Genomic DNA, 13,519 nt, shown 5'->3' with positions numbered 1-13,519 from the left:
TGCCAAATCATTTTACACATTCTCTTCTCCTCTATAAATGTTGAACTTTCCCCACTACTACTGTTGTTTTGGTCTTGCATCAGTCGATATGCACTTTTAACACTGAAGTTTCCATTTTTTTTCCTTAGTCCATATCCACTTATCCACATATTGAGTAGTTGACAATCTTATTTTGAGGATGTTAGCAGCAACTATTGGATTGAAGAGATCTCTAACTTGATCCTCCTTCCATGCTCTTGTATCTTGATTAATAAGAATGTCCATTGTTTCTTCTATAGAAAAATCATCCATTCCTTTTCTAGATTGTTATATCCGGGAACCCATGCATCCCTCCATATCTTTATATTCTCCACTGTTCCTACTCTCCATCTACAACTTGCCAACAATCATTTTTTAGCGTCTCATATCCCTCTCCATGCATAAGAAGGATTTGGCCCTAGCATAGATTGAAAAAATTTCCCTTTTGAAAAGTACCTTGCTTTAAAAATTCTTTGTAATAAGGACCCATCATTTTGTAAAATCCTTCATCCTTGCTTAGCCAATAAAGTCATATTAAAGAAATGCAAGTCCTTAAATCTCATACCTCCTCTATACTTAGAATGACACAATTGACTCCAGCTCATCCAATGCAACCTTTTCTCATTACTTTTCTGCCCCACCAGAATCTAGCCATTATTCTCTCCAAATCCTTAAAGAGGCCCATTGGAATTTTAAAGCAACTCATAGCATAAGTGGGTATGGATAAAGCTACAACTTTTATAAGCACTTATCTCCCACCTTGTGAAAGAAACTTCTCTTTCCAACTCTGTAACTTGGACCGTACTCTATTTTTAATTTCAGCAAATGCCCTTGATTTTGATCTACTTAGAGCATTGGCAATGACCTAGCCATTTCTAAGTCCAAAATTTGGCTAGAATCTTAACTTTTGATTAAGTATCAACTTTTGACTAGGTGTGTCTGCATTAGACTAGTCATCTTAAAGTCAAAATAACAATATAATATTATATATTTTAATAATATTTGACAAATTTTTATTTTTATTTTTTATATTATGCAAATACACTTCATATATTTTAATAATATTTGACAAAAAAAATTTATACAACAATTCTTGAAACTAACAAACTAATTTTTGCCAAGAACCTGACTATCGATTGGCAAGTCCATTGTGCATTCGCTACTAAGCTTCGTAGCAGAAAATGCAAATTAAGAGGTTCAATTCAATCAATAAACTTCTTAGATTTCCTTAACCATTTGAATATATTCTACCTCACAAACTGTAAAGATGATGGATTTCATAATATTCCTATACAAAAAGCAACAAACAATTATGAGTTGCAGAAGGCAACACATTTTCTCATGGCAACTTATGATACAAGACCAAATCCTAGAATAGTAAATTTCCAAGAAGCAATATTATGTTTTTTTTTTTAATTAGACTAAGAAAGAATGGTACAGATCCTGAAGAGGAAGATCCTACAAAACATCAAGTGTACCAGAAAGTTGATTGTTTTGTAAGTGCCTGCATTAAGTGTATACAATAATTGGAATTATGAAGTATTGTAGATGTACAAGAAATAATGTACATATTTTTAAGTAATCACCCACAATGTGGTAAGAGATGACAAATTTTCCAATGAGGGAGGCAAACGACCACTTAAGTTGTTGCCCGACAAATCTCTGCATCACAACATTTGGTCACAACCATTAAAATATAAAGTATGATGAAGATACAACTATTTGAAGTAAAAGAAAATATGCCTACAAGTTCATCAAACTAGTAACTGTTGAAAGGCATCTGGTATTCCTCTAGATAGAAAATTACTTTTTAATGACCTGATGAAAAAAAGAAATGGACTTTAGGTGAAGAAACAGCTCTCAAGAAATAAATAAGAGCTCCACTATAATACAATAAGACACTTGATCCACCACTAAACTGCATCAAACAACCACATGCAGCCTCTGATCCACCATTCCCCAATGTTTGATTCATTGTCTCCAGTTCTAGGTCTATCACATTCTTAGCTCACGGTCATCTCCGGTTTGAGTTTGAGGTATTGTTTAATGGTTGGTTAATATTAAAGACTATCCAATATAAATGGCAGCATATTATACACCAAACAGACACCAATCATTCACAATTAGAACAAACCCAACAAAGTCAATTCCTCTATCTCAAGGTGAACCACATTATTAAATTTTTCGTGATTGATTTGTTTACTAATTCCCAACTAAATAGTATCCCTTTCTCTGTACTAGTGAAAGATAGATTCAGGCCATCGTGCACATGTTAAAGGGACGAGCAAAAAAAAAATCTTCCTCTCTTTGTTTTAAGGCACTTCCCGCTGGATCCCGTGAATGAGAAAGGAAAAATTAAAGTGAAAAATAAAAAGACGTAAGAGTTGACATTTTGTTGAAGAGTCAATTAGAATAACCTGATGAGCATGTAAAACTATATTGTGATAAATGAGCATAACCAAATCTTGTATCAACCATATGAAGAAACAAACATTGCTCATATTAGATTTACTTCATCTCAAAAATTGACCAACAAGGCCCAAAAAAATCTCTCACTTAAATCCCTCACTCGTACAAAACCCCCCACCCTAAAAAAAAAAATCGTTTCTTCTCTTCTTTTCTCTTCTCCCTGGGTAGCCACCTCCTCATTCAGCATCCCTCACTTAACATTCATCCATTGATAAGTATCAAATAAACTCAGAAAAGTACATCAATGTGATACAAACTTAACATTCACAGAAACTAAATTGAAAAGCCAGAAGAAACTCAAGCTCCTAGATTCCAAATCATATCCAACAACCACCCTTAAAAACTACCGTTTCTTCACAAGCCCAAAAGAAAATAGAAACCATTCTAAAGAGCCAGAAGAAACCGATAGTACCAGAATAAAAAATTCTTCCTACAAACAAAATAAAGAAACCAATGGTACCAGAAACTCAATTTTCCAAGAAATTAAAATCTTCCTACAAATACTTGTTGCTATTTGCACCATCCAACTACTATTTTAAAACTGCCCTTCCAAACAAATTGCCTCCCTAAGCTCTGGTGGGTAAAATGCAGCCAATAAAAGAAAACCCAACTCAATAAAAGAATAAATTTCACATCAAAGTAAAGTGTAAATCGAAACCCATGTAAATTGAAACAGAGTGTTCATCAAAACCCATGTAAAGCAAAACACACGGCAAAATCCAAATCGCAAATCAATTTGTAAAAAATACCCAAATCGCGATTTTCTTGTCACAGATTTGTGGAGGAAATGCACGACTTCTGGATGACGATTCACTGGCAAGGAAATGGGTTCAGCAGACGAATGATCCTTGCAAAGCAAAACACATGGTGATTCAATCACTCGGTGAAGAGGAAATGAGAGAAAATAGAAAGAGAAGAGGGAGAGGAAAGCCTACACAGAGAAGAGGGAGAAAGGAGCGAGGAAGAGAAATTATCGTTTGGGCTGGAAGATGAGGGCGTGGACAATCGACGGAGAGAAGAGGGCGTGGACTCTCGAAGAAGACGTAAGTCTCTATCTCTTATGTTTCCCACGTTTCAGGATGAAGAAAGTAAAAAAAAAAAAAAAAAGGAAATGGGATAAAGAAAGAGACAGAACGAGGGAAAGAGAAGGGAGGTAGATGAAATAATAAAATATACATTTCAAGAGTGAACAGTAACTCGTCAAGTTTGGAGAGAAGCCAAGATTTACTGTAACTCAAGTGTTGAGCTTTGGACTTTTATCTAGTCCAATGTAGAGACTTTTTCACATATGTAGCTAAAATTAAGACTTGCATTGGCATTTGGCTAGATCATTGCAAATGCTCTTACAAGGTTAGGCAACCCTAGATATTTTTCATATTGTTGAAATGATCTAACACCCTACAAGCTCAACAATTCTCTTTGACTGTCCACATTTTTTGAAAAGACTATGGTTGTTTTTTCGTTATTGATTTTCTTACCAGAAGCTAATTCATATTTATCCAACATAGCTTGAATATTTCTGGTAGTTGTAACATTAGCTTTACAGAAAATTATGCTATCATCCGTAAAAAGAAGATGATTAACAATAAGAGCCTCTCTACATACTCGCAACCCTTTAACAATATGGACCCTTTCAGCAGATCTCAAAAGTCCAATTAAACCCTCGTACATAGAAGGAAAATGTAAGGGGATAATGGATCTCTTTGCCTTATGCCTCTATTAGGAACAATTGGTCTATCAGGTACACCATTGAGAATGCACACTGAGATTCAAAAATAATTGAAGGTAGTACCATTTTAAGTCTATTTGCAATTACTTTAGCCACCAACTTATAAATCACATTACAAAGACTAATATGATGATAATCAACAACCACTTCACAACATTTTTTTTTAGGAATGAAACTAATCATGGTATGATTGAGATCCTTAGGCAACTAACCTGAATTTAAAGTTTGAAGAACAGCTGAGGTCACTGAGTTGCCAATCACATGCCAAAACTTCTGGTAGAAAATTGGTGACATACCATCTGGTCCAGGTGCCTTTGTTGGATGCATTTGTTGTAAAGTAGCAGCAACTTCATCAGCAGTGTAAGGCTTTGTCAGCTCTACATTCATCTCCTCAGTAACCTTATGCTCTACATTGTCTAGGGATGGGCTCCTACTCCGATGGAGTTGGAATGCCCTCCTTCGACCTTTGACTCCAATTGGGGTCGGAGGTCAAAACTCCATCTGACTCTGACTCTGATTAGATTTGGAGTTCGACTCCGATCGGAATTCGGAGCATGGAGCTCCGATCGGAGTAGTAAATGGGCTTTTTCAAGCCTAGTTGCCCTACTGAGAAAATGGATTCCAATCGGCCGAATATCAACCCCTGTTTAATAATGTAAAAAAATAATTAGAAAAATCTAAAATACTGTAAAAAAAAAAAAAGTTAAAAAGCTAAAATTTATATACAATAACTAAATCAAACTACAAATGACAAACCAAAAATTAAATTTAAAACTAAAAATCGCAATAAACTTAAATTTACAGTACCAAAATATTGAATAATATCATAGATTTCATTCAAATATGAAATAGCCATAATATCTCGCATCAGTCTTGGACAGTCCATACATTTGAGTCAATGGCTCAATAGTGATTTCCATATTTCCTGTTTGAAGTTTTAACTTTTATTGATCAGATGCACTATCTTTTATTTAGTCATTTACCTATAGATTTATAAACCATCAGCCAAGTAATATTATGAACTCACCTCCACCTCTAACTCTGACGAGTTTTGCATGATGGTAATCATCCCACGGTGCGTCGGTCTTAGACTCTCAGTCATCCACAATTAGTTTAGTGTTCACAGCTAGGTCTACAAAATCATATAAATTATAAATTAAATAATTAAAATATTAAAATTATGTAAATAATCACTTAAAATCATAAAGTTACCTGATTCAAGTCTATAGCTCTCGGCATCAGCGGTATATACTCCAATGGGCGTTGAGCTTAACCAGTTTCTTGTGCAAACGAGGGTCTCGACTGTGGTTGGAGATAGTGAGGTTCGATAAGCATCCAAGACACGACCTCTTGTGCAAAACGCCGACTCAAAGGCAACCGTAGTGATAGGAATGACAAGTACATTTCTGGCTATTCGAGAAAGGATTGGAAACTTTTCCGAATTAACTTTCCACCAAGTTAATATCTGGAATGTATCACTAGGTGCATCGACATCTTTCATAAGTATTGCTGAACCTTAGACTTACACTGCATAATATTTCTCGATGCACGATTTTGATGATATCGTTGTAGCTGCAATAAACTTGAATTTTGTGCATGTGTGTCATCCTAGGAAGATGTCGAGCCGGCCGGACAAGAGTAGTTACCACCTTCAGTTGAAGACTAATCACTGCTATTGTAATGGTTATATAAATAATCAATATCACATTTAAGCGATCAAATAAACTTTTCAGCATCCTCATCATTAAGGACGTCCCTAATTCAATCATTGACAATCGCCAACTTATATCGGGAGTCAATGATCGCGACCACAAATAATAATCTATTTATCTTCTCCACATCCCCCAATATGTATTATATTTGAATTTCATCCTCATAGCCATTGCATTCAACAAACTCACACTATCAAGACACCTATCTTACAAGTGGTCATAAAGCCCCAAGAGCTTCTCGAAGTACATGTTTGTAGTAGGATCTTTCGTCCCAGATATCAGCATAGTTGTGTCATAAAATAACTTCAAAAATTGAACAAAATACTTGACATTGGCCCAATCAACTGTGTCCGGTGCACCGAGCCTCATTATCCCCCAACTGACTCCAACAAAGCATACCTCATGCCCCCATCCTAGGCCTCCATCGGTGCAAACGTTATTTGGTACTTCTACGCTACATCCAACATCATGTGTATAGGTCTGTTCATCAGGGTTGGGTTTTTTTCCAAAACAACTATGGGTCAGTGCCCGCATAGAAAAACCCAGGTACACCCGGTCCGAGTTCCGGGTTAAATCCGAAACTCGGGTTTTTTTTTGTTTTTTATTTTTCCGGTTTGAATGTTTTGAATTTTTTTTTTTCATTTCTAGCAACTAAATGGACAGAAACTCAAAAGGAAAATGCATATTATGTCCAATGAATCATCCATTTTATGATATTTTTTTTTACTCTATTATCCATGTGCCTTTTTATTGGTGATCAAGGAATATGTAGGTTTTGATTTAAAAAATTAAATAAATAGAGTTTGAATGCTACATCAATATTTTTTTTCATGAAAAATGATTCATAACATGTAGAATTTGATTTTTTTTTTTTTTTTAAAAAAAGGTGCAACACGGAACCTGAATTCTGAGTTTTTAAAAATCGGTTTCAATTCGGGTTCCAACTCGGGTTTAACCCAGGCTAACCCGGTCTGAGTTCCAGGTTTGTAAAAATCGGTTTCAATCGGGGTTCTAGCCTGGCTTTGACCTAGGTTGACTCGGTCCAAGTTTCGACCTGATTTTTGAAACCCGAGTTCCGATCCGGGTATACCCGGGTTTCCGGGTGGAACCTAGATGAATAATACTACATGTGTAAAGTTCCATCAAGTCGGAATGTCCAATTGCAACATACTGGAAGATAGGATCTCAAGTTATTCGACTATTGTCTTAAAATGGAGGAGCCGTTGGGGACGCTCTCACATATCTCACTAGGTTATGGACTTTAATAATGGATTCATCAACTTCCTCGAATCCCTCAGAAACTATGAGATTTATGATATAGGCACAACATCGAACATGAATAAACTGGTTCTTACGAATGATATCCTCATTTACCGTATTATTCTCCCTGAACCAATCAATGGCAGTGTCATTCGCACTGGCACTGTTAACCGTGATACAAAGTACTTTTCTGATCCACAATCCTTTATACAGTCATCCATCTCTTTGCCAATGGATGAACCCTTGTGATCAACAATTTCTTTGAACCCGATAATTCACTTCTGCAGCATCCACTCACTATCAATAAAGTGGGTTGTGATACATATGTAACCCACATTTTGTATAAAGGTCCATGTATCAGTCGTAAATGACACTCTCTGGCCAGTGGTGACAAACATTTCCTTCATCGTTGCCTTTTCCTTGCCATGCCTCTTCAAACAGTTGCACATCACAGTATACCGTGAAGGCATTGGAAATCGTGGCTCTAAAGTGTGTACAAATTTGTGGAAGCCTACCTTGTCAACCGTGGTAAAAGGCATCTCATCAGTGTTGATCATCTCTGCAAGAGTATCCCTCAACATTTTCTCATTGTATTGAGAGATTCATAGTTTCTTAATCTGCGTGCCATCAGTGGCCGTAGAAGTCTTTTAATTCAGTTTCATCTAATCATTTGCTACCAGCCCATTATGTATCTTATACCGCTAGCAGCCTATAAGATGCTCTATTAATACTGACGTGCCTTGCTTCTTCGAATGACAACCGCATAGTTGTCCATAGTAGTGACATCGAGGTTGCGGGTTCTCACGATCACTGGAACTTTGGTGAAATGTTCCTATATCCACGATCTTTTTTTACTAGGTCGTACTGGTGGATCGGCCTCAACATTCATCAACGCCTCCTCCTCATTAAGCATATCGATGTTTTCTAGATCTATTGAGACTCAACTACTTGCGTAGAAGGTAGCTACTCTAGATGGGGGTCTACGGCCTGAAGTACCAGTTGGTGACGCCAATGGCTGTGCGTCATCCTTTTGTGTAGAATCACAGTAAGAATAAGATGGTGTAGCATTCACAATTTGAGCAAATAATCTGAAAGAATTAACAAACAACCGTCATTTTAAATGTTATGATGATTATCTATAAATTGGAAACATATTGAAAAGAAAAAAAACATGTGTGTAGTCGTGTTTGTGGTTTTAAAAATAAATAAAACACAAAAAAATGAACGTCCGCTAGAGCCACACTCGAACAAAGGCTTGAGCTCACATATCTTGTGATGTTCGCTCAAGCGAACAATCTGTGTTATGTTTGCTCAAGCCACACTCGATTGAACAATCTATGTGATGTCGCTCGAGCCACACTCCAGAGAAAACTCAAGCAAACAATCTATGCGACGTTCACTCAAGCCATATTCGAACGCCACTCAAGTGAACGTCACCTGGAACACAAAACTCAATTTTTACAAAACAAATCCATCAATTCTTAAATTTAACAGCCTAAAAACCGAAATCATTGAAATGAAAACAACAAATAAGTTGAAATGAACAACAAATCATACACATTTCATAAAGGGAGTTACAAATCACATTTCACATTGTACAATTACATGGAGGAACAACAAATCTATTGGAGAAGGAAGTTAGAAATCGTTCTTACAATTACTTTGGTGGCGGTAGACGACGTTCAGTGCTCAACTGAGTTGTGCGAAAGTGAGGAGCAATCTGTTGTGTGAAAGTGAGGGGTTTTCACGAAGCGACATGTTTACTTAACTTACCTCATCAAGACAAAACGTCAGCAGGGCAAGTGAAATGACATTGTTTCTCTTGAAGTGGAATGACGTCGTCTTGATCATGTGTATTTTTTTTTAGGTCGGAGTTTGGAGCCCATGCAAGCTCTGACTCCGACTGCTAGAGTCAGAGGAACTCCAACTCCGACTCCGAGTTCTGCAAACTCCGACTCCGTCAGAGTCGGAGCCTCGTCGGAACTCGGACGAAGGTCGGAGGTCGGAAACTTTGCCCACCCCTAACACTGTCCATAATATTAATCTGGCCTCCATAATATTACTCTGGCCCCTTATTCTAAAGCAGTAAAAAGTTGTTTGAAATACTCCACAATTAAGCTATCCCTCTACTCTCCCTCATGCCAATTCCCTCTTTCATCTTTCAGTTTGTTAATGAAATTTGCTTTCTTCTCTGAGTAGCCTTGGAATGGAAATATCTTGTATTTTGATCTCCCTCTTTTAAGCAATGAGTCCTCGATCTCTGCCTCCACATCACTTCCTCCCTTTCAAGTCATAATTAGACCTCTTCTCGAGCTTGATTTATACCCACAGGATCAGGTTGTAATGAATCCAATCCATGCAACTGCTCGAGTTTTTTTCTAGCATCACTCAACTTATATTACCAAAGCAAGATTTATTCCACATTGCCAATTGTTCACTGCACCTTTTATCAATCCCATCACCTCCACCATACTGTTTCAAGCATTTCCCATAGCCTACACATCCTTAATAATCTGAGCACATTTATCCTCCCCCACCCACATAGCCTCAAACCTAAATGATTTTTTCTTTCTCACCATAACTTCTGACACCACAGCTTCAAACCAAATAGGCAAATGATCTGAGTATGCTGCAATACCATGATTCAACACAACCTAAGGGAATAATTGATGCAGTTTGTGATTTCCTAAAAATCTGTCAATCCTCTCACTAATACACCCATTCCCTTCTCTCCCATTGCCCCACATATATTTAGGTCCTCTATATCCCATATCCCTTAGAGAACAGTCGTTTAAAACCTCTCTAAAAGCCACCATTTGATTCTCTAGTCTTGATCTTCCACACCGTTTTTCTGATAAATCAAGAATCTCATTAAAATCTCCACCTATCAGCCAAGGGTACCCATCTCCACGATTTAAGGATCTAATCAGATTCCAAGTTTGGAACCTGCATGCCACATCAGGATTTCCATAAATCCCTGTAAATATCCACTCCTGAGAATGACCCTCTTTAACCATAACATCTATATGATTTCTAGAAAAGGATTGAACATACATTTAACTCCCTTTTCCATAATAATGTCAAACCCCCACTTCTCCCCACACAATCAACTGAAAAAAAATTGACAAAACACAAACTATACTTATGAAATTCCATAGCTCGTGCCCTCAATTTCGTCTCTTGGAGGAACACCAAGTCGAGATCTTCCTTCTTGATCAAGTCTAGAAGGGTTCAAATTCTTTGTGGGTTCCCAAGTCCATGAAAATTCTAACATAGGATTTTCATGGTTGTCAGCAGGGCTGGGATCCAAACTCTGCCGATAGCTCAATCTGCACATCAAATAAATCTCCATCACAATCGCCATTAGCCCCACTACGTTTCTACTTTTTTCTTTCATATGTGTCTCCTTCCTTCTTCAACAATGAGACTTTCCTTTTCTATGCTCCAACCACAATGGTCTTTGTAAGTGAACTTGAACTACTAATGGGCTTTAGTTTTCGTTTCCATTTACGTTGGCTAGCAACTTTATCTTTGTCAAGGCCTTCTTCACTCCTTCCCTCTCCATCTTCTCCTCTTCCATCTCAATTGGAATTTCCGTTACTTCTCGTATCTTTCTTGATTCCTGCATGCCATCACCTAAAACTTCAACTCGCCCATTATCACAATCCCCATTTTTCTCACTCCCCTCATCCTCACTTGACATAACAGTTACTTGTGGATTTGAAAATTCATCAATAACCACTTTATTTTTCATGGCAGCTGATTTCTCGCCTGATATAACAGTTCCGTGACGCCCAATTGTTTGTTGAAGGGTCTTCATCGGCGGCTGTTTCCGATCAAGTGTATCGTTGATTTTGCTGCCACGGCTTCCGCCTTTCAACCGTTGCCCATATGGGTAATGGCCATCTTTATCAGTGATCTTCCCTGCTTGCTCACAGTCTCGATGACTATGCCCAAGTTTACCACAAATATAACAAAAATTTTGTAACCTTTGATACGAAAATTTGGCCCAATATGGTACACTGGAACTAATACACAATTTCTTCCCCCTCAACAGCGGCTTAGTGATATCCATACACACTCTGACTCTCATGATCTCCCCCCATGCTGTAACACCCCGTTAATTCTTTCTAACGTAAGTAAATTAAACTGCGAGTCTCGTTATGCGTGTCGAATCTCGATAGCGTGTTTTAAAGATATTATGTGATTTCTAAAGTAAGTCCAGTGTTTTAAAGTCCTCGAATATTTTAAATGCCCTAGAAATATTTATATGGAGCATTTCTAGTGTTATTGAACTAAACTTAATTTTAAATAAGACAATTATATTATTTTTGAAGAGCTCCAAAAATATTATAATTGTGGGAAATTATTTTTATTAAAATGATTTCAGTTATTTAAAATATTATGAGATTCAAATTATGTTGAAAACTCTGATTAATAAAATGGTTTTATTCTTTTAAAGATATTAAATAAGACTTCATTATTTTATTAATAATGAATTAATATTATTTTATAAACTAAAATTTAGTTTAAATAATATTCTATCTTAATTCCTCTTAGTGTTTTTAATTAAGTTAATGTTTAAGCATTTTAAATTAGTGTTTTAATTCCCCACCGTTAGATCTTTTTAAAGTTCCCAATGTAAAGGGTTATGATTAAAATCTAGACCTCTCTCTCTTTCTCCCTCACTTTTCCTTTCCTTTTCTCTCATCCATCTCCCCTTGAGCCCGACGGAAGCCTTTCTCCCTCTCACCCGATTCTCTTCTCCTCTAGCCCAGTGCTATCACATGCCACCCAACCTCACCGCCACCGTCGACGTCTTCCTCTCACTCTGGCGAGCACCTTCCCACCACCGGTGAACCCCATGCAGCCCTCTCTCCTCCTACGATAGCCCAATCGAAATAGATTTCACCCATTTATCTCTTCCTAGCGCCGTCATCGTCAGCCAGGGCCGCCATTGAGCACAACCACGAGCACCCTCTGGCCTTCCCCTTCCTTCTCCCTTTGACCCGAAGCCGATAGCCCTTCCTCAGCAGCACAGAGCTATTCCAACGCACGGGCTCTCCATACCCACGACTGAGCTCCACCTCCCGCGGCCACCGTACCACCACCAGAGGCTTCTCCTCTGGCCACCGGCGACCTCCCCTAGCCACCCCCATGTCTAGCTGAGCCACCTAGCTCCCCCACTCTCTCTCACTCTCTCACGGACTTTCCCTCATGCACGGCCTAAATCTGTTGCCGTAGGCCACCGTGGCCCACAACCAGCCAAGCCCTCCCTCCGATTTTTCCTATTTGAGACCCACAGCCTAAACTCCTCCATGAGCTGCCGTGCCTCCGATGTGTGCCACCTCGGCACCACCACGAGACCACCACCCCAGGACCACAACTCAACCCTCTTACGCATAGATCCGCACTCGTAGCCATCTTCAAGAGCCCAAAAGGCCACTATACGTGGGTTAGCCACCACGTACAACACTTCCAACGTCATCAACTATGACGGTCAGCGAGCAACACACGGGTCAACCCAACGATGGTATAACCCTCTATCCCTCGTTAATTATGTTAGTTGGTTGGTTGGTTGGTTGGTTAGGTTGTGGACTGTGTTATTAGTATTGTGGAGTTCGTTGTGTCATATGGTGATGTGATGTGCTATGTATGTGAAGTGTTGGGCGTAGTTGGGAACTGTGTTGTGTAGTGTTGTGGACTGTGATATAAAGTGTGGATTGGGAAGAGTACACGTGGAGTGTACACTGTGTGGCGTAGCGTGTGTGAAGGGAGTACACGTGTAGTGTACTCTATGTGATGGAATGATGCACCATATGTCGTAGTGTGTGTGAAAGGAGTACACGTGGAGTGTGCTCCATGAGGTGCAGCGATACACCATGTAAAGTGTCGCAGAGATAAGGATAGTTGTGTAGTTGATGGGCGTAGAGCGTGATAAGTAGTGTCAGGAAATGTGGAATAGTGTCCCGAAGTAGTTAAAACGTGGCCTGTAGTCTGAGGTGACAGGTGTCACTGTGTTTGACTTATGGTTGGGAGTATGTGTGAAGTGGCAGAACAATATAAGAGTGTGCAAAGGAAACATGACTAGGGAATGTCACAAAGTGACATAGTTACTAGCAGTCATGCTTATGATGGGTGAGGAGTTAGTGTAAGAGTGGCGTAGCAAGAATGTGACAGGAGTACGTGAGGGATCGTACTCACGATGAGTTAAGAGTTGGCGTAGAAATGACGTAGCAGGATGTTAGGTGACGCAACAAGGTCACGGTGTAGTTTGGGAGTATTCTCGAGCGATATGATGTGACATAAGGTGTAGTGGTGAATGGAGTTT

This window comes from Juglans microcarpa x Juglans regia, chromosome 3D (assembly GCF_004785595.1).
Source record: "Juglans microcarpa x Juglans regia isolate MS1-56 chromosome 3D, Jm3101_v1.0, whole genome shotgun sequence".
Classification (NCBI taxonomy): Eukaryota; Viridiplantae; Streptophyta; class Magnoliopsida; order Fagales; family Juglandaceae; genus Juglans; species Juglans microcarpa x Juglans regia.
The sequence above is the reverse complement of the archived record's forward strand: the minus strand, read 5'-3'. Positions refer to the sequence as shown.